The sequence below is a fragment of the Spinacia oleracea genome, chromosome 6 (genome assembly GCF_020520425.1).
Source record: "Spinacia oleracea cultivar Varoflay chromosome 6, BTI_SOV_V1, whole genome shotgun sequence".
Classification (NCBI taxonomy): Eukaryota; Viridiplantae; Streptophyta; class Magnoliopsida; order Caryophyllales; family Amaranthaceae; genus Spinacia; species Spinacia oleracea.
Window position 1 is genome coordinate 115,394,245 of NC_079492.1, and position 22,348 is coordinate 115,416,592.

The window sequence follows — 22,348 nt, forward strand, 5'->3', positions numbered from 1 at the left end:
ATATGCCATATCTTATGGAGCTAGATTGTGAAATTACAACACACAATCATTGATGATCATATTTGGTCTCAAGTAATCATCAACATGATCTAACCTAGATCTTTATGATTTCTTGCCAAGTGGATTTTATACTTCTGAATCTTTGAACTAGCCAAATAGATTCAACTTATATCACATTTGAGTAAATAAACCTATATTCACTCAAATCCATGTGAAATAATAAAGTCATAAAACCTTTCTTTAGCTTTGAACTCTATCGTCTAGGCGTTCTAACAACAGTTCATATTCTTTGTTACTTTCAACAAGTAAGACTAGTTGTCTTAAATTGATTTAGAAATCAACCAACTTTCAAAAGTCCATTAAAATAGAGCTTTTGAATGTTAACTTGTTGATATGGTCTAAGCAACAATGCCAAAGATTGGTGGAACTCAAATCAAGGGGTTGATTTGAACCTAGTAAAGTTCTTTAAAGAGTTGTTTGTTTTAATCAAGCATATTGACTCATTCCGTAAATGACCATTTCATTCAAATAAACAAACAAACAAGCATTGTTTTTGTTCTTCTGAATGTGAGTCTTTCTGTGTTTGAAGCAGAAATTTAGGTATGCTGATTATGGAACAAAATAGCCATTTAGTTCCAGCCTTTGAAAGGACTTAAAACAAACTAGATGACCCTACAACTAATGTAGCATTGCCATGCTTCATTTCCCACTTGTAGGTCATTAGTGTATCCTAGCTTCCATTGTTTGAGTTGTTACCGAAGTAAGAACCTCAAGCGGTATATGATACCAAGGAAGTTTGATTGCTAGGTCACTTCTCTTTAAACATAAATTTATAGGTAGAAACGGAATCGTAAATTCCTTTCATTTGTTCCTCGTTTTCCTATTTCTTGTACCCTTTCTTATAGTCTTAAGAATTGAATTCTTTAGTGTTGACTTTTATACTTTGTTAGACATGTCCAATGTCACCAACAAGGTTCTTAACATTTAATTTATGTTGAATATTAAGTTTCAACTAGATGATCTTACCAGAAGCTTCTAAAGTTCTCTAAGCATCGATCTATTCGAATGTCTAGGGACTAGACTCATTCGAGAATTAAATGGACAAAGATATTAGGTTGTTAACCATTGGTAAAGCTGAGCGTATTAGACTCAATGCTTTATGATCTCAAAACTATAGTGTATTTTGAATTCACAAGCACCAATTGGTTTGCCATTCGACTTTGATATTCGAAAACAACCATGAAAGTCGCTATAAGAAACGTACATTTTAAATTGCTCACTTTCTCTCATTTCCGTGAATCGTTCTTGGATTCACTACCAATCGAGGAAATTTACTGTTACCTTTCTAAAAGGATTTACTTCAGTGCAAGATATTTAATTATAAACAATAATTAAAACATACATTGAAGCATGCAAAGTCTAAACATTTATCATGAATAATAACTTGAAAATGAAAGCAATCATGCAATTTAAGCAAGTCATTAGCATTTTATTCGAATTATGTGTTCCGGCAGGTTTGAATAAAATGATTCCAAGACCCTAAAACCATTGAAGAATTAAGCACAGTTTGTCGACTCAATTCTAAAACATTTTAGGTAAGCAAAAGCCTTTTGCTAATAGTCTAGAAACTACTCTTGGTTGATAGGTACGTCTAAGAACTTATTAGGAAAACCTATCGATTTTGCCACGACATAAAAGGACTCCTTACTTATATCGTTGAGTTTCACCAAAACTAACATGTACTCACAATTATTTGTGTACCTTGCCCCTTTAGGACCAATAAGCAACACCTCGCTGAGCGAAAACTATTACTAGATTGATGTAAAGGATATCCAAGCAAGTGTATATTTTGGCATGGCACCTTATAACTCAATTTTTAAGTTTGGAACTTAAGGCTCTTACTATGTTGGTTAGATTTTAAGTGAACTAAAATCCTTAATCATGCAACATAATCAAGCCACAATCTCATGCATAATTAAGACATATTTAAAGCAATAAATAACTTAAAGCATGCATAAGATAAATGTGATCTAGTATGGCCCGACTTCATCTTGAAGCTTTAACTTCAAAGTCCGTCTTGAAAATCTCCGTGGGAGGCACCATTTTCTTCAAATAGGATAAGCTATAACTAATTACAACTATTTGATGGCACGCAGACCATATTTGAATTGAAAAATAACTTTGGTACTTTAGACCAATTACATTCAAATTAATGGTACGCAGACCATATTTTCTATTCTATTTGGGCCATACTAGTCACTTCATAACCTGCAAAACAGTACATATACTATATATACCATTCACCCATTCATTATCATGAATGGCCCACATAGCTGGTTAGTAAAACACATTATGCATCACGTAAACATTTGCAGCAATTAATCAAGGGCACCAATAATCTACCAATTATTCAGTCCTTATTAATTCTAATCAAGTTGTTTTAACCTTAAGGATTTGTAGACCTAATCAAGAGTTTATGACTAAAAAACGCTCCCACTTAAACCAATAAATTCATATGCTTTACTAATTTTAAACATAAAAATGTATTTCTGGTCTAACCGGAAACATACAAATTTAATTAAAATTTAAAGCTCATATAAATTTATAATTGAATCCAAAAAAGTTTAATTTAATTTCAGTCGTTATTTAAATTAATTCATGATTTTAATTTTAGTAAAATAATTAGAATAAATAACATTTATTATAATTACAATATTCAAAATTAAAATCCAAGAAACTAATTTAAATTATTAATTTTAAAATTAATTAAAATTACGTAAACTGAAAAATTTCAAATTAAACATTCAAAACGATCTAATCGCAACGCAAACACCCTACGCATCGCACGCCCATGGGCCGCACGCACACAGCCATCGCTGGCCATGTGCGCGCAGCCCATGCGCTCGTCGCATAGCTGCTGCATCTCCATCGCAAGCCATCGCACGCTGTGGTGCTTGCTGTGCGCGCGCCAGCGCTCGACGCACGCGAGCCATCGCTCGCTGTGCGCGCTCGCCATCGCACGCTGCGCGCGCTCCATCGCTCGCTGTGCGCGCGAGCCATCGCTCGCTGTGCGCGAGCAATTGCGCGCGTTCAACGCTGGGTGCAGCGCTCGTGGCACGCGAGCTTGCGCTCGCTGCGCGCGAGGCTGCGCGCGCTTGCGCGAGGCAGTGCGCGTCGTGGCGCAGCTCGCTTGCTGCCCACACGCGACTGCCTTGGCTCGCCCTTTGCCCATGCCCATTCGTCCATTGCTCGTGGCCCACGACACAAGGCAGGGCTGCTGCCTTGTGCTCGTGCACTACGCCCTTGCTCATTGCATTCGTGCCGCACGGGCGACGAGCTCCCTTGCTCGTCGTCGCATGCCCGCATTATACAACACCCCTTAAGGGTAACACGAAGCGTCCATTGCTTTGTGCGTGCAAGTTATATGAACGAATCGCATAAAAAATTTAAAATTTATAAAATTAATGACAAATTAATAAATATTATTAATTTCATAATTATAGGGCGAAAAATCGAAAATTTATTATCCAATTGATTTCCGATTGTTATGGATTCAAGTCTAGGTCATAAAAATTTAAAATTTATCATAAATTTACAATTTTTTATGGTGGTTTTTAATCATAGGTTTCTAATTAAATTACAATTAATTATGAAAATCAAATTAATTCTAAATTATTCTAATTTTCAATAAATTAATCATAATTACAAATTAGATTGCATAATTAACAAGACTAGGCATTCAAACTTGTTAAACATATGCAGTAGGTCAATCAAAAATTCAAGATTTATCAACAAGAATCGCAAATATTTAATTTAACATCTTAAATTTACGAAATTTTTGCATTCGAAAAACTAAAACCTTCGAAAAGTCATAGTTAGGCTTCGAATTTGTGAATTCTGGGTTCGGCAGAAAAATACTTTTTTTGTCAAAATTTTAGAATGCCTTTTACATGCGGAATTGACACAAAAATCACTCGATTTGGATGAGTAACGAAGAAATTGCCGAAAAACTGCGTACGTATAATTAAATAAACGCAATTTGCAATTAATTAACAATTACGAAAATTAATCACCCCTTTTAATTCTTGCAAATTTGTAATATTTAACCATGTTCATGCAATTTAGATTATGAAAATAATAAGGGGCTCTGATACCACTGTTAGGTTATGATACATATGATATTACATATATCATGCGGAAACAACCATTAACCCAGGATTACATATTATTTACACATAATCATATAGCATAATTTAGATGCATACTATTTGTTGCGTGCCCTCCCTAGCTGCGCCCGAACCGAGCAAGAACAAGTCTTTAGGACTCCAAGTGTCGTCCCTCCGTAGATAGTCCACAGCACGTCCGGATCCGCCTTAAGATTGACCAACTAGAATCGCCCTTAAGGTACTAGAATTTTCGGCACTTTTGAGCAAGATGTGTGGCTGAATTTTTCTCTCAAAAACTCACTTTGAATACTTTGAAACTCATTATAAATAGTGAACCCAGGCCACATATTTATAGGGGTATGGAAAGGGAATTGGAATCCTATTCAGATACAAATTAATTAAACCTAGAATCCTACAAGAACTCTAATTTAATTAATTTATCAAATAGAATTAGGAATTTAATCATTAACCGAACTCTGCACGTGCACGAACACAAACACTTACGCACACACACACGGCAGCCACGATGGGCCGCCCATGCGCGTGCGTGCGAGCAGCAGCCCACGCAGCGAGGCCTACGCGAGCTACAAGCCCACGTAGCTCCTGCGCGCGCTGCGCGCGCTGTGCGCGCTGCCTCGGCCTGCTGGGCCTGGCCTTGCGCTGGGCCTGGCGTGGCCTTGGCTGTTCGTGTGGTGCGCTTGGCTTGCTGGGCGATGGCCTGGCTTCGTGCTGGGCCCTCGTCCGGCAGGCCTCGTCCGATGCTTATTCGTACGATACGCTTCCGATTAAATTTCCGATTCCGGAATTCATTTCCGATACGAACAATATTTAACATTTCCGATTCCGGAATTAATTTCCGTTTCGAACAAATATTTAATATTTCCGTTTCCGGAATTATTTTCCGATTCCGATAATATTTCCGATTCTGACAATATTTCCGTTTCCGACAATATTTCCGATTCTGGCAATATTTCCATTTCCGATAATATTTTCCGATACGTACCATGTTTCCGTTTCCGGCAACATCTACGACTTGGATAATATTTATATTTCCGATACGATCCATATTTCCGTTTCCGGTAATATCATCGTTTCCGGAGTATTCATTTCTTGCCTGTGACGATCTCAGCTCCCACTGAAACCAAGATCCGTCGATTCCGAATATTCATAGATGGAGTATTTAATGCCATTAAATACTTGATCCGTTTACGTACTATTTGTGTGACCCTACGGGTTCAGTCAAGAGTAAGCTGTGGATTAATATCATTAATTCCACTTGAACTGAAGCGGCCTCTAGCTAGGCATTCAGCTCACTTGATCTCACTGAATTATTAACTTGTTAATTAATACTGAACCGCATTTATTAGACTTAACATTGAATGCATACTTGGACCAAGGGCATTATTTCCTTCACCTAGCGCATGCTCAGTTGCCTGCGGCACCAACGTGCTTAGTGTATACTCAGTTGCACCTTGGCTACCATACCTATTGATTAAGCCTATTGATTAAGGAATAATCAAATTACGAAGAGAAAATAAATGCGAGATAAAAGAAGCAACAAAAATAACCTATTTACTTATAAAACAACGCCCGTAGAAAGGCGTGTAAAAGTAGCCCAGAATTCAAAAACAAAAAAGAAAGAAATTGTTGTGTGCTCAGCAGGCACAATGGTACAGACGCTAGCAGCGCCAAAACTTAACAAAATAATTGTTTTTTGCCCTTAGGCATGGGAACACTTGAATAAAATTTTGAAGAACTTGGAAGGAAGCAAATCAGGGAGCAGCCGCATCGTCCTCATCATCAGAAGGTACAAACTCAGGGGGTGGCTGACCGAGACGCTCAGCAGCCAACACAGCGGCACTGTGTTCCAATCGTCGCTGGAACCACGCAAGATCATACTCTGGCATGTGGCTCTCCCAGGAGTGCTTAACAGCGTCCTTGGCCGCTTGCTCCCCCTGATCATAGGATTCCAGAAGACGCTCACGCAAGGTGCGAACTTGCGACCTGGCCGTCTCCAGCTCCCCCTGAAGATGCTCGGCTTCCTCAGCCGCCTCTTTGACCTGAGGGTACTCCCGCAACTGGTCCTGAAGCGTCCGTATTTCCGCCGCCGCTGTATTGGCTTCCTCGACCATTGTCACCATGTCTTTGTCCTGCGCCAAGATCTTCTTAAGCAGCTCGGCCTTGTCAGACCTCAATGAAGCTACCTCCTTTGCTTGAAGGTCTATGGTCGTCTGCATCTGCAGGCGGACCTCTTCAATGGATTTGAACGCATAGTCGCCATGGTGGGTGGACTCAGCCACCTGAGCTTTGAGCTCCTCAGCAGTGCGGGTCTTCCAACTCTTGCAGAATTCCATGCGGCAGAACAACTGCAAAAGGAGCTACATGTTAGTGAATGACTTGAAAAGAAAAAACAAGTACAAGAAAAGAAAAACAAGTACAAGCAAAGTGGGAAATAGACTCACGTCGAGTAGGGTGGCGTGGATTGCACCAAACTGGGCGTCAGTCTTGCGGCCAGGAAGAGAAGCAACATACTCTGCGGGGACGGCCTTAAATACCTTACGGCATATAGCCACCCTATCCTTTGACGAATAGTAAGGAGTAGCGGGTACGTTCTCGTCCTCTGCAGCAGCTTCATCCTTCCCTTTGTCTTTAGCTATAGGAAAAACAACGGCCTTAGGATGACGCAGAGAGTAAGAAGAACTGCCAGAGGAGGCTCGATACGTCTGAACGACGTTCGAATAATACTTACCGCCCGATGACCTAGCTCGGCGGGCCACCTCCGCAGGAATCTGGGAACGGACGTCGGCCGGAATTCCCGAAAGAGGGTCCTCCAACTCGTCAGGATGCCCACCAGACTTTGATTTGGACACCAAGTCCACAACCAGAGACGGCTTGTCCACGCCAATCTCATCGTCATCAGGGCGACCCCCCTCAGCAACCTTTGACTCGCCCTTCTTCACCAGACGGCGGGGTATAGGTTTGGGCTTTTTGAAGGTACTCGGAGTCTCCGAGCCAGCTAGCACGACCCTTTTCTTCAATTGGGACAGAGTCGTCCCCTTTTTCTTCCCTGACGCCTTAGCCGCGTCCTTAGCTTGCTAAAAAAGAACGTAAAGGACAGTCAGATATTGGGCCTCGTGATGAATTACAAGTCACTCACTGAATAGTGGCTCGTCATTCAAAAGGACGCCCGTCTCAAAAATGACGAGGCGTACCTTATCAATCACAAGTCACTCACAAGATAGTGGCTCGTCATTAAAAAGGACGTCCGTCTCGAAAATGACGAGGTGTACCTTATCAATCACAAGTCACTCACAAGATAGTGGCTCGTCATTCAAAAGGACGCCCGTCTCAAAAATGACGAGGCGTACCTTATCAATCACAAGTCACTCACAAGATAGTGGCTCGTCATTCAAAAGGACGCCCGTCTCAAAAATGACGAGGCGTACCTTATCAATCACAAGTCACTCACAAGATAGTGGCTCGTCATTAAAAAGGACGCCCGTCCCGAAAATGACGAGGCGTACCTTATCAATCACAAGTCACTCACTGAATAGTGGCTCGTCATTAAAAAGGACGCCCGTCTCAAAAATGACAAGGCGTACCTTATCAATCACAAGTCACTCACAAGATAGTGGCTCGTCATTAAAAGGGACGCCCGTCCCGAAAATGACGAGGCGTACCTTATCAATCACAAGTCACTCACTGAATAGTGGCTCGTCATTAAAAAGGACGCCCGTCTCAAAAATGACGAGGCGTACCCTATCAATCACGAGTCACTTGTAAAAAAAAAAAATGGCTCGTCACCAAAGGGACGCCCGTCTTAAAAAGTGACGAGGTGCACCTTGGAAACCGCAAGAAAAACACTAACTTAGGGGCCCGTCATTAAAAAGTGACGAGGCCTACCTTAGCAAACACGGGTCACATGTCAAGATAACGGCTCGTCACTAAAAATGACGCCCACTGTAGACACTGGACGGGAAAAGCTTAACTTGCAAAGACAACAACCTAAGAGAACACTCACCTTCTCCTCCAACTCGGCCTTGGCCTTCTGCATCTTGGCCTCATAGATGTCGGCCATCCAATCGGTCATGTCGCCCTTCCCAATATCCGCCGCCGATAACTTGCTCATCCCTTCCTCTGTGAACAAAAGAAATCCAAAGTTAGAAAAAATGAATAGACCAACGCGGGACGGCACATAATTTGGCATACAACCTCGAGTCATAGAATATCCTAAGCCTACGGCCGCTAGAAAGGCCTCATTCCGAAACTGACTAATGTGCGGCAACCACTCGGCCGGCACATGGAAAGTCTTGTCAGCGGTTAAGTGGTAAGTGTTGGCCTTGAACAGGACCATTATTTGATCCCACTCCTTGGCAGTAAGGGGTGGGAGGGGCTCGTCACGGTCCATATAGTTGGCGTTGCAATTCCAGCGGCTCATCCTCTCGTACATCTCCTGGTCGTCCGTGTAAAACACGACCCATCTTTTCCTCCACATATGCCATTTGCTGAGCTTGCCGACCACTGTCTGGTATGTACCACGGCTGCTCAGATTGAACCACCCTTTGGCGGCACTGGGGGAACGAGAGAGGGAGACCAGATGCAGAAAAGCGTTGAAAGACGGTTCCACGTCGTTCAGCGCACATTTGGCAATATAGCCAAAGATATCAGCCCACGAGTTGGGGGTCAGCTGGGCCACCCCAATGTTAAAACCATCTAACACTTCCACAACGAAGGGGTGTGGAGGGAATCTCATGCCGAGCTTGATGGATGCGGCATACACTGGGAATCCTCCCTCGGCAAGCAGGCTGACGGTCGAGTCCAGACCGGCCGGCACACGCATCTGGTACCCCTCCCCCACGCAGAGGTCGTCCCTCATCTTGGCCCCATGCCTGTCTAGCCACCGCATCCAGCCTATGTCTGGGTGAATCTCCGACGGAAGCAGTTGGGCCTCCTCCCGTCCTCTGGGCCTAATAAGCTGGGGAGCAGCCTCTTGCTCCTCGGCGGCCGATGGCGATGGAGCGACGCTCGACTCCCCCACTGCCTGGCTCGCTGTACCCCCTGACGAGCTTGCCGTTTGCTCCTCCACCTCGACATATTCATCGATCTCTTGAAAGAGTTCGGCATATTCTTCGTCGGCTGCCGGGGCGGTGGAAGAATATCTCTCCCTAGGGGGTGTGAATGTTTCCTCCCGCAAGCGCAGGCGCGTAGGATCTGCCGTTTGCTTGGTTCTAGCCATGTCTTCTGCATAGTGAATGAAGCACGGCTTAGGAGTGACCAACAATGAAGAAAAAGACGCGATTGGACGTCCGCCCCGACAAAAGACGAACGGCGGAAAAATCTCAATTAAAACCTTCAAACCCTTACCTAGTACTAGGAGGCCGGCCGCTAACAAAGGGAAAAAATGACGAGGGGATAACAAAAACAAGGAAGAAAGGCGAAAACTAACCTTGAAAGATCTGTGAAGTACTTGGTGAAGAACAGGTTGAGTTTGGTGAAGAACAGGTTGAGTTTGGTGAAGAACAGGTTGAGTCTCGCGGTGGCCGGAAATCGCCTGCTGGTGGTGGGAGTTCGCCGGAAATCGCCTGTGAATAGCTCTGTGAAAACGAAATGTAATAAATGAATTTTACCCCCCTCTATATATAGGGAGGGGCAAAATGGAGAAAGGTGACACGTGTCACCACCTCAACACCTGTCCCAAAGACGAAGATGCAAATCAAAGGTCAAGAAGCGATACCCGGAAAGTGTTTCCAGAAATGCCCTTCTTGAGGGGCAAATGTTGTGGGCAAAATTACCATGCCTTCGTGTACCAATGAGGATGCGACACATGGCACGTATTACGCCCCCTAAGCAGAAACCATACGAAGACTAGTCCACATCATGGGTATCAATCTACGTATCTACAATGTATATGTATTTGTATTTAAGAATGTATAAATGTATGTAATGTACCTATACCTGAAAAGGGGCCTAAGTAGTAGGTATTCCAAGTGGTATGAATAAGCACAATAGGCCCAAAAAGCCCACTATTGCCAAAAGGGGCCAGGGAATTGTAAGGAGAAAGGACACATGTCCTCCTCCCATACCCTAGCCAATCATGTAAAGGGAATATTAGGTCATTCCCACAAAAACCTAGTACTATAAATAGTCCCACTTCCCTAGAAAAAGGGGTCACAATCAATACATTCAAGAGCAATTGTTGCTCTGCCTTCTCTCTACTTTCTCTCTCTATAAAAATACAATCTTGTGAAATCCTTAGAAGTTACCGGAAAACCTCCAGGGTATCTCACCGGAAAAACCCCACAACAGATACAACTTAGAAAACTCAATAACACTAGCAATGTCTTTTTATACATTAGCAACTAGTCGTACTGCTTCCATGCCACCCTTGACCTACAATCTAGGGCTGCCACTAAGCACAATTACGTACTACAACAAAAATATTAATTCGTTGAAAAACATTTGCATGATGCAATATTGGGGTAAGTTTTGTTCGACTTATTTTAGATAAGATAATTTAAGATAAATTCAGATAATATAAGTACATAAAAAATAAGTTACTTATCAAACATTTTTACACATAAATAAGTTTATTTTAGACAAAGTAATTTTTTTAAAAAAAAACAAAATAGTTCAGATAAGCTAAGATAAATTAAGATAATCTAATATATATATATATAAAGGAGGCATATTTGCTGAACTATTAGAGCGCCACCTAGGATTACTAATGGTTTCGGCCAATGAAAAATAAGATTTCTAATTTATTTTTGAATTAAAAAAATCGAGTTCCACGTAGATAATTAATTAGGTGCCACGTAGATATTTAAATAAATTAATTAATTACTAATATATACAATTCCATCCAAAATCAAACGCTCTAATAATTAAAAAATAAATCTAAAATAAAATTCATCCATAATCAAACACTAATCTAAAATAAAATTCAATCCAAAATCAAACATTAATACAATATTAGAGAGGCACGTATGAAATCTAATGGTTTCGGCCAATGAAAAACAAGACTTCAAAATTAATTTTGAATTAAAAAGTCGAATGCCACGTAGATAAATAATTAGGTGCCATGTAAACATTTTTATCAATTAAATATTAATATTTCTTGTATTCAATTTCATCCAAAATCAAACACTATAATGATTAAAAAATAAATGTAAAATGAAATTCAATCCAAAAAAAAAAACCAATCTAATCTAATATATAAAATATAGCAGTTGATATATATTGGAATTTTATTTAATAGAAACCGTGCATCGCACGGGCTAAAATCTAGTATTAAATAAGTTTAAATTAAGTTTAGACAAAATAAGTTGAATGGAGTAGAGTCGTAGATGTTATGTACTCAGAGAATATAATTTGCTCCCACCATTTGATATAAAAGAAACAATCGTATAGATTATATTCCTCATTTGGAATAGTTTTTCACCTCTAATAACGATAGAAGCTAGTTTTGGGGATTGGACGATGCTCCATATCATTACTGAAGTATCAGAAATTTTGCCTTTTGTAAAAAATGAAAAAAATAATAGAATATGGATTTTATTACGAAGTAAAATAATTGTACCATTGTTATATTATTATTTATTATATTTTGTTTGTAAAAGAAAACATAAACTATATTTTAAATATATACCTTAATGGGTTAATGGATAAGTAATTAGTTTTCTAGTCGCGGTCATTGATTTTAATGGTTAAATGACCTAATGAAGTTAATTGGTTAAAATAATCGTTGGCCCAAATATTGATAAAATATTAAAGCATTTATGTGATAATATAAAAGAAATATAAATAACATTTTAGGACACCCAAGAAAGAAAACGTAAAGAACAAAAAGAGATAGAGGAAGTATATTTTAAATATTTAAAAATGCATGTAAATGACACGCTTTTAATATATAGTATTTATTAACCATAGTAAAAAAAAATATATATATATCTCTATTCTATAAAGGAAGAGCTGAGGGCGTTTACGTAAACACACTTTTGGTGTCCCTATCTAAATGACTAAACTACCCTCTATACTTTTACAGTTTTATTCCGCTCAAAATTTGATTATTTACTGATTTCCAGTAACAAATCCGAAAGCTTTAATTACTCCATCGTTTCAAAGCAAAGGAAATCACAGCTTATATTAGGAAACCCACATATATTACGCATAAATATTATAGAGAAGTCAAACAAAATCTGTCACAGCTTTCAAAACCCAGCAATTCACGCACAAAATAATCTGTCAAATTTACAAGCCCATAAATCTCTCATTTTCTCCAAATAACACAATAAATTCAGTCAAAACGCCTAAAATAAAAGAACAAGAAAGGCCTTAACAAACGCATAGAATCAAAGAGCAGCAAAGGCCTCCATAATTTCACAAATTAATTTCCTTACAAAACGCCTAAAATCAAAGAGATTTAAAGGCCTCCACAATTTCACAAATTAATTTACTTACAAAACGCCTAAAATCAAAGAGATTTAAAGGCCTCCAAAATTTCACAATTAATCCAATTACAACAAGCCTAAAATCAAAGAGATGTAAAACCCAATCATTTTCCCAAACAATTAACGAACTGGACAAACTAATACAGAAGAACTCACTGTAAATCTTGGAACAATCGCCATCGCCATGCCGAGGGATACCATCTCCGTTATTTTCTTCACCTTCTTAAACCTTTTATCTCTCAAAACTTCTATATCTTGGATTTTGATCTGGGGTTCCGATTTCATACCTTATCCTCCATTATTTTCGCAACTGTTAAAACTTGAATCTCCAAAATCTGTAGAAATTTGATTGAATTGATTTGTAGGTGGTTGGTGGTTGTGCCGGTATTGTTGTTGGTGGTTGTGCCGGTTTTGTTGTTGTTGTTAGTACCAACAAAGAGGAGATACTGGAGGGGGTGAGTTAGCAAAAGAGTTGAGAAAGAGGAGGGGATTATAATTGATTGTAATCACCTTGCTTCAGATATGAGGAGAGAGCTAGGAGGAGCAACTAATTAAAGAGGTAAGCAACTAGATTTATCATTCTACCTGTAAAAGATACAATATCCCAAATAAGAATACCTGGTGAACTTCTTAAAATTGTAAGGGTAGTTTAGTCAAAATTCATTAAATTTGTCAAAGTTCTCTAAAAATTTAAAACGAAGCTCCTTCCCAAACAAGGGATCAATATCATTATCTATACTATTAGCTCCCACAAAGGTGAAGGTGACAAGAGATACCATAATAATAAACAAAGAAAAAACCCATAAAAGAAAAAAAAATAACATAACAAATCACGTAAAGCAAAATTTGGGACTAGGGCTTTTATTTTGAGCAAAATACCGATGCCATATAAAACACATTGCAGTTGTTTGAAAAATAGCCACAAAAATAAACCTTAACATGATATTCTAAAATTACTCCGTATTATTTAGTGACTATGTTTCATTTTTAAATTTTTAATTATCCATCATTTAATTTTACAATTTATAAAATATCTAAATTAATCATTTGTTATTGCTTCATTTTATAGGTTATTATTTCGACTTTTCATATTTGACAAAAGTGATAGTTTGACAGCAACAATACTATATGACATTGCACAACAACTGTTAGATTACTTAACTACTGAAATAAAATCATTATATCAACGGGTTTTAATTTACTCTAACTACATAATCTTCTTGATTGATTAGCTCATTATATTTAACATTAAAATATATTGTTTTAAATTCATGCAGTCTAATTGACGCAATTGGGTCATGGAAAAAGTATTCTCAACCTTCGGAAAGCAAAAAAAAATCGTGGGTGCTACATCCACCGATTGGAGATTTTAATCCAGGACATTCTTATAACGTTAGTTATGTGTTGCACATGGATGGGCGGAGGAGTACATTGCGAGGAGAAACCACTTTTTTGTTTTTAATTATTTTACTTTGGTACTAAGATTTTGATTTTTTGTCATGTAAGGACTAAGGACATGAGTATTACACTGTTTCACTATTTAGATTGCAAGTTTGACGTATTATACAACCTCACTGTTTTAAAATATGAAATTTGTGAATGATATTTTAGTGCCTAATATTCGTTATGATTAGTTGTAATTACACAATTTTAAGTTTTTATAATATTTCGCACACATCGCGTGCATATAAGACTAGTATATATATATAAAAGCCGTTAACATCAACACTACGGAATAACCTATTAATTCGAGGTCATGAATAATTAATTAATTATCACATGTAGTGAATTAGCATTCCATTAAATCAATTAAAAGCCATAAAAAGGCTTAAAAGCATGAGCTTGTCATTTTCACAAACACAACATTGATACGAATATGACAAAGGAATATTCAAAATTCCATCAACCCACCATCCATTGCCACTTCAAGTTTTCAACTTAAAATTTCATTTGTTTTTTAATTACTCGTATATGCTTAGCCACTAATCTTGAGATAATGATACAATTTACAAATCACTAAATAACAAGATTAATTAAATTAAGCATACAGTTAACAAATCACTAACAAGATTAATTAAATTAATCATCGATCGATGTCACCTCTAGCTAATTTGAATTACTGTTTCCTTCTTTGGTGTGTGCTTCACAAAACTAAAAAAAACCGGCCCACCAAATCTTTTAGTGGCAAACGTTAATTAGTTATTAGTTCAACTAATCCTAAGTTTGACACTGAAAAATTACATGATAGGAGTGTGACTCACTTCTAAGTCTATCATCGTCGACACGTGTTAAAGTTGGGGAAATATTGTATGCTCAATTTATCTGAACCGTCCATATGTTCGAATATCACCTCCATATTCCTTGTGAAACTTTATTTCACGTAAAGTAGGATCCTCTAAAACGTAATTAAGGGGTCGTCTGTTATCGACTCCATATTAGGGTTTGTATTTTGAGTGAAATGGATATTGAATCTTAGGGAGTGGGGTGGGTATGGTTATTTCATGGGGTTGGGGTGGAATTGAACCCCTTTGGTATGAGGTTTCATATCAAAAAACCTCTACCAAACAATAATATGGATGAAATGGATTCTAACTCCATTTCAACCCATTTCAAAAGGTCCAACCAAATGGACCCTAAATTTGACATTTTAAGCATACACTTAACAAGTCTCTTTACTCTTTCCCTCCCTAAAGATTGTCCCATTTAACTTTTTATGTTCTCCGATAGACGAGTTAAAACATAAATATTTAATTCTACATGCCTAAAAATTGTAAAAAGTTTATAATCCAAAAATATATATATTGAAACGAATCTACATAACTATATTATTTCTTATAAGGCTAATGAGAATTCACGGTCAAAAATTTTAAGTTTGACCCAAATAATTACAATGGGACAATCTTTTAGGGACGGAGAGAGTATAGGGCAACTATATACTCATATCATCATATGTAATAGGTCTTGCATGCACAAGATGTAGGGTAACTTTTATCCAATTTTTTGTACTAACTTTTACCTAATTTTGTAACTTTTAATATGTTTTGATAAACGTACTTTTATATCATATAAAAAAAAAGTTGATAGATACATTTTAAAATGTTAAATGATTAATTTTATACATTATTAGTGATTTTGAAGAAATATTTTCTATTGAAATGAAAAATTGTAGCACTAAAAAATAGATACATATGTATAAGCCTAACTTTTAAACATTTTGACTTAACTTTACTCCGAAGTATAATATTTATTTGTACATCACTTATAACTAACCATTTGATTAATATGTATTCCCTCCCTTTCATAAACATAGATTGCATTTATGGTTGATTTTAACGTTTTAACCGTTAGAAAAAGTTACAATGCACTTACCAAAATTATTTATTAGTTTCTTTCCTATTTATATACACGACTCATTGATTGGAATCATAAAACAATCATTTAACCAATGAGTTATTGGATGTAACTCCTCTATCATTTAATACTTGTAACCGTCCCTTGATTTCAGCCTAGCTTGCTTTCAATGTTTGTAACCATCCCTTGATTTCAGCTTTGCCTTTATTACTGCTTTGATGGTTGTCATATGATCATTTGAATGGGTCCACCTTGTCACGTCACGGGAGGGTATTCCCCCACCTAGCAATTGTCCCCAAACCCTTTTTTGAATTCTTCTAGGAAATTCAAAGGAGAAAATGGGTTTAAATTTCAAATAAGAAGGAAAATAACTTCCTGACTTCTTAGCAACCAGCAAGATGTAATAATGACAATAAGAATGCCAACCGATCCTGAAAATATGACAACATCGACAGATTAACGATTAGAGTTAGTATGTAATTTTAAATAAATAAGTAGAAAATATGGGGTGACGAGACTGTGTTGTCCATGGTTGACGTTTTTATAGGGGCTGGTAGGTCGTCCCGCTAGAGGTTGACAAGCTGAAGTTGTCGGTTGATGTTGTAACTCTGACTAACGACATGGAGGTGTTGGCTGCTGAAAATGTCGAGTTGAAGGCGTTGCTTGACAAGGTCAAGAAGAAAATTTGGGAATGTGCCGTCTATTACATGTGGAAGGCCAGGTCCAACTTGATGAAGGAATTCTTGGATGGGAAGCATAATGGCTGGACCCCTCAAGCTGATATCAACAACTTTCGTCGAGCATTCCCTGATGAGTATGTCTGTAATATCCCAGATTTTTAAACTTCATTAATTATGCTAATTATTTTTATTAGCCTTTCTAATTAAGCTTTAACCTGGTTAATGAATATTTTATTTTGAAAATTTTAAATGTTTTAATGATGAATATTATTTCAGATTTTGTGATTAATTAAGGAATTATTTTAATTTTATTTAGATATTTGATTTTTCAGCAAAAAGGAGAATTAAAAATCTGAAAATTTCCTAATTACCAAAATGCCTCTATTTGAGTCAAAAGACCAACAAACATTCTCTGCTATTCTTCTTCACCGTGTCATCTCCTCCATGAGAGTCAACCATGAGCTTTTGATGTGTCTTCACCATTTTTCATTCAACTCCTTAATTCATCAACCTACTTATAGGATTAAAGACCAAAGCTAGAGTAGTCTCTCTTAATCAGCAAATTATTATTCTCCAATTCTTCCATTTGTCAACACAATTAAGCTGAGTTGTTGCATTCATAGAGCACCGATGCCTCTATAAATAGCTGTTAATTCATCCCAACACAAATCAGAATAATCATCAATTGCTATTTTCACTGTTCAAAATCCATAAAAATTATTCACCTTTCTGGTAATCGAACCACCATCATACCGCACCACCATTTCTTATTTCTCCGACGACCGAAATCAGTCCAACACCACCACCGTCGTTTTCTGCCGGCCGCCACCTTCACCCAGAAATCCGACAACCTCCTTTTCACGGGTTCCGAACAGAAGTCCCACCCAGCCTGTTCTCCTTCTCTCTTTCTCTGCTTATCGGCTTTGCAACAGTAAGTATTTCGTAGTTTTAATTCTTTGGGAGCTTAATGGGCTTTGGTTTCTATAAAATATTATCTTGGATTTATTATCTTAAAGTTGACTTTCAAGTTTCAAGTTAAGCTTCCAAGGTTAAAACGTATTAGCTAGTTAATATATTCTTATCTTTGGGTTTATTTTAGAGAAAAATGTGTTTAGACTATTATTATAATTATAAAAGGGTATGTTGGTTTTATATCAAAGTTGACTTTCAATTTAGTTACTAAGATGGCGTATTACTAACAACTTAAGTTAAATCCGATATTCTTATTTTTATGAATTATTATTATTAATAAAAGAAAGAAATAGGTTGACAATACTTATTTTTCATAAAGATCTCGACCCTCGGAGCTTAGGAAGGACGATAATCAAGGTTAGAGAAAAAGCCTAGTCAATTACGAAATTGAGGTAACGGCTATTGTTAGTACCTGCAAGTCCCTTCTAAATGATATTATAAATTACGACGTTACAGTTGAGTTTTAATCATGTTTATCGTGTTTTATGATTTGCGGGAAAAAAGTATGCTTTAAGTAAACTATTTCATATTTATATGATATTTATGAGAACCATGAAACAATTATGTTTTATTGATCACCTGATCTCAAGAGTTATTTTACTTCAACTGAAGTACAGAAGTTGAGAATTATAAAACTCATTAAAACATGATAAATAAAAGTGAAAGACCTAGTTTGTTGGCAGTAGCAGTTCAGTTCACAGGTTACAGTTTCGGTCATGCATGTACCCAGGGGCATAGGCCCACAATTGAGCACAGGCTCTTATGGACACCGGTCCATCGTGGAAGACGTTCCACCAGTTTATACTTGCCAACAACTAGCATGTTAATAAAGAAAAGGATTACGAATAAACTAATATGATGTTTTATTAAATGTTTTATGATATTCTATTCTCCCTGTTTTAGTAACTGAAATGAGTTGAAATGATTTTACGTTGCTAGAATAGTACGTTACTGAGTCTTCGGCTCACCGTTTTGTTTTATGTTTTAGGTGCCGACCGGGACGACGGATGCGAATAGTGGAAAGGATTTCGTCTTATTAGGACTCACCTAGTTTAAGCTTAATTTGAACTAAGTTCAAGTAAGAATTTTCTACTAAGTTATGTAAGTCACTTTTGAATATTAATATAGAACATAGTTATATTAGTTTTATAAAAGTATTATGAGGATAATAGCCTTGTAATTCCCAAGAGGGAGTTATGGCGGTAATGTCCCGACCGAATTAAGGTAATTCCGCTGCTTAATTACTTGAGTTAGAGGTCGGGGCATTACAATGTCCCCCCTGGTGCCAAAGATGACGATTATGATGTTGAGGTAGGCGCAACTGCCACAAGTCCCAACACCAATGTCGAGAAGGTACCAGGTGATGGTGAACAAACAGAGAATGCCGACTTCGATGTTCAGCCTGATTTTGATGAAGGATTTTTTTTTTGGATGGCAAGCAGGATGGTTGGCTCCCTCAGGATGATATCGACTACTTTCGTCGAGCATTCCCTGATGAGTGAGCCCCCCTGGTGCCGAGGATGAGGATGATGACGTTGAGGAAGGCGCAACTGCCACAAGTCTCAACATCAACGTCGAGATGACACCAGGTGATGGTGAACAAGCAAAGAATACCAACCTCGATGGTCAGCCTAAGTGGACTCCTCCCTCTATTGTAAAAAAAATGATTTAATTGTTTGTAGTTGGATAATGTTTATTTTTGGTCAGCCCAATGGGGTTAGCAAGATATTTGGATGTGTTTCGTCTTAATGGAGGCAGTCTTGTAGCAGTTACATTTTTAGTAAGTAGGATAATGTTAATGCGGACTTGGTTTGAAAAATTTGGTTTTGTTCTGCTGGTTTCGATGTGTTGGTATTTTTTGGGTGGTTGTTTATGTTTTCAGGTTGTGGACTATTGACCTGTTGTTGCGACGACTTCAACCCCACAACTGTTTTGTTTTGTACTTGTATGTGAATGTAAACAAATGTCTGTTATGTAAATGAAATGTAAAATGTAATATGTAAGATGTAAATGTAATATGTAAGATGTAATGTAATATGTAAATGTAAGATGTAATGTAATATGTAATTTGTAGTTTGTAAATGTAGTCGTAAGTGTAACGTTGTAACTGTAAGTGTAACTTTGAAATTGTAAATGTAACTTTGTAATTGTAAATGTAACTTTGTAAATTGTAAGACGTCGAAACAAAGTGGTAAGAAAATATTCCAAGCATTCTGATTTTGCCAATATGTGTTCTTTCTGCCATCCCTACTTTGAGTACTGCACTCGTCTTGTTAACTTGCACCAAGTTCCTTATCTACCAAGATAATGACGTATTGTCAACAGAACAAAGCGTGAGGATTGGCCGTTGGGTTAGCCAACAGCCCTCCGAGGCTTAAGTAAGTACGAGATTACTTGGGATAAATAAAAATTTGACAAGAGATAAGTTTAGAGGGTACTTGACAAAGTCGGGATGTGTTGACGAGATCATGTTGTCAGGATTTGTGTAATGCATGTACACGTCTTGAAGTTGTCACAGGTTGGGTTCGGTCGTCAAGATCGTTTGTTTTAGATGGTTTGGGAATCGTTTAGCGTGTGTGTTATCCTTTGCGTAGTGATTGCGACGGGTTCGTGTTGTCCCCTCGTCTTGGCGTCGTCAGTTGACTCCGACTGTAGCGACATGTTCATCTCTGCATGTAGGGTGGTTGCAAAAAAGAGACCAATATGAGTTTTATTTATTGTTGGGGTGTTAAAATGGGCTCACCATTTTAACCCAAAAGCCATTAAAACTCACTCAAGCCCAATATCACTTACAAGGCCTCAAAGGCCCAACAAGGCACTATATATACCCCTCAAAGGGTAAGGTAATGGAGGTTATTCTCTAACCCTAGAGTAGCCACCCTACACTCTCTCTCTCCCCTAAACACTCTCATTTCATACATCAATTGTACTGACTTGAGCGTCAGAGGCTCCGCCTCGGGGACCCCCCCTTGGCCCGGAGTTCATCTTACAGGCACCGTACGTGACTGGAACTCAAGATATCAAGGACGCTCCTACCATCGTTTCAATCCCGGAACATTTATGATTGTTTACAATTTGATAAATGTTGTTCATATAAACTTGAACGTTTTAAATTGAGCAAACCTGATAAATGAACACAATAGTCATAGCTACTTTGTACTCTGTATCATTTGTTCAATTTTGTTCATTTGTAAAATTTAAATTGAGCAAATATAACACTACATATAAAAGAGATTAGGAAGTTTGGAGCAAAAACCCAATGCTACAGTGTTGTCTTTAGCTTTAATTCCTTCCATGTCCCTCCTACCCCACCTGATTTTAAAGAAAAAAATTATAATTTTTTCCAATTCCCTCCATGCATGTGGCACACTGCTACCCCACTTGCCTTTAAAGAAAAAAAAAACCTACCCCTTCACGTGATATACTCCTCCTAAGTCCCTTCTGTTGTGGGGTTTTTCCGGTAAGATACCTTGGAGGTTTCTCGGTAACTTTTAAGGATTTAACAAGATTGTATTTTTATAGAGAGAGAAAGTAGAGAGAAGGCAGAGCAGCAATTGCTCTTGAATGTATTGATTGTGACCCCTTTTTCTAGGGAAGTGGGACTATTTATAGTACTAGGTTTTTGTGGGAATGACCTAATATTCCCTTTACATGATTGGCTGGGGAATGGGAGGAGGACATGTGTCCTTTCTCCTTACAATTCTTTGGCCCCTTTTGGCAATAGTGGGCTATTTGGGCCTATTGTGTTTAGTCATTCACTGGGGATACATACTAATTAAGCCCCTTTCCAGGTATAGGTATTATACATATATTTATACACACTTAAATACATACATTGTAGATACCTAGATTAATACTCATGCTCCGGAGTAGACTTCGTATGATTTCTGCTTAGGGGGCGTAATACGTGCCATGTGTCACATCCTCATTGGTACACGAAGGCATGGTAATTTTTCCCACAACATTTGCCCCTCAAGAAGGGCATTTCTGGAAACACTTTCCGGGTATCGCTTCTTGACCTTTGATTTGCATCTTCATCTTTGGGTCAGGTGTTGAGGTGGTGACACGTGTCACCTTTCTCCATTTTGCCCCTCCCTATATATAGAGGGGGGTAAATTTCATTTATTACATTTCGTTTTCACAGAGCTGTCTCATAGGCGATTTCCGGCGTATTCCCACCACCATCAGGCGATTTCCGGCCACCGCGAGACTCAACCTTTTCTTCGTCAAACTCATCCTGTTCTTCGCGAAACTCATCCTGTTCTTCACCGAGTACTTCGAAGATCTTTCAAGGTTAGTTTTCGCCTTTCTTTCTTGTTTTTGTTATCCTCTCGTCATTTTTCTCTTTGTTAGCGGCCGACCTCTTAGTACTAGGTAAGGGTTTGAAGGTTTTATTTAAGATTTTTCCGCCGTTCATCTTTTGTCGGGGCGGACGTCCAATCGCGTCTTTTTCTTCATTGTTGGTCACTCCTAAGCCGTGCTTCGTTCACTATGCAGAAGGCATGGCTAGAACCAAGCAAACGGCAGATCCTACGCGTCTGCGCTTGCGGGAAGAAGCATCGACACCCCCTAGGGAGAGATATTCTTCCACCGCCCCGGCAGCCAACGAAGAATATGCCGAACTCTTTCAAGAGATTGACGAATATGTCGAGGTGGGGGAGCAAGCGGCAAGCTCGTCAGAGGGTACAGCGAGCCAGGCAGTGGGGGAGTCAAGCGTCGCTCCATTGTCATC

At 38.3% G+C, this 22,348-nt stretch overlaps 1 long non-coding RNA gene across 2 annotated transcripts; it reads left to right on the forward strand.

Annotated features, from left to right (window-relative positions):
• The first annotated feature begins 16,074 nt into the window (after positions 1–16,074).
• On the forward strand, positions 16,075–19,784 carry LOC110798953 (uncharacterized). 2 transcript variants are annotated; one of them, XR_008924488.1, is made up of 4 exons: positions 16,077–17,575; positions 17,936–18,008; positions 18,605–18,694; positions 19,059–19,784. It is a non-coding gene; the product is annotated as an uncharacterized lncRNA (long non-coding RNA). The 2 variants fall into 2 exon arrangements; XR_008924489.1 differs by having other exon boundaries at positions 16,075–17,575; positions 18,605–19,784.
• Positions 19,785–22,348: the final 2,564 nt, after the last annotated feature.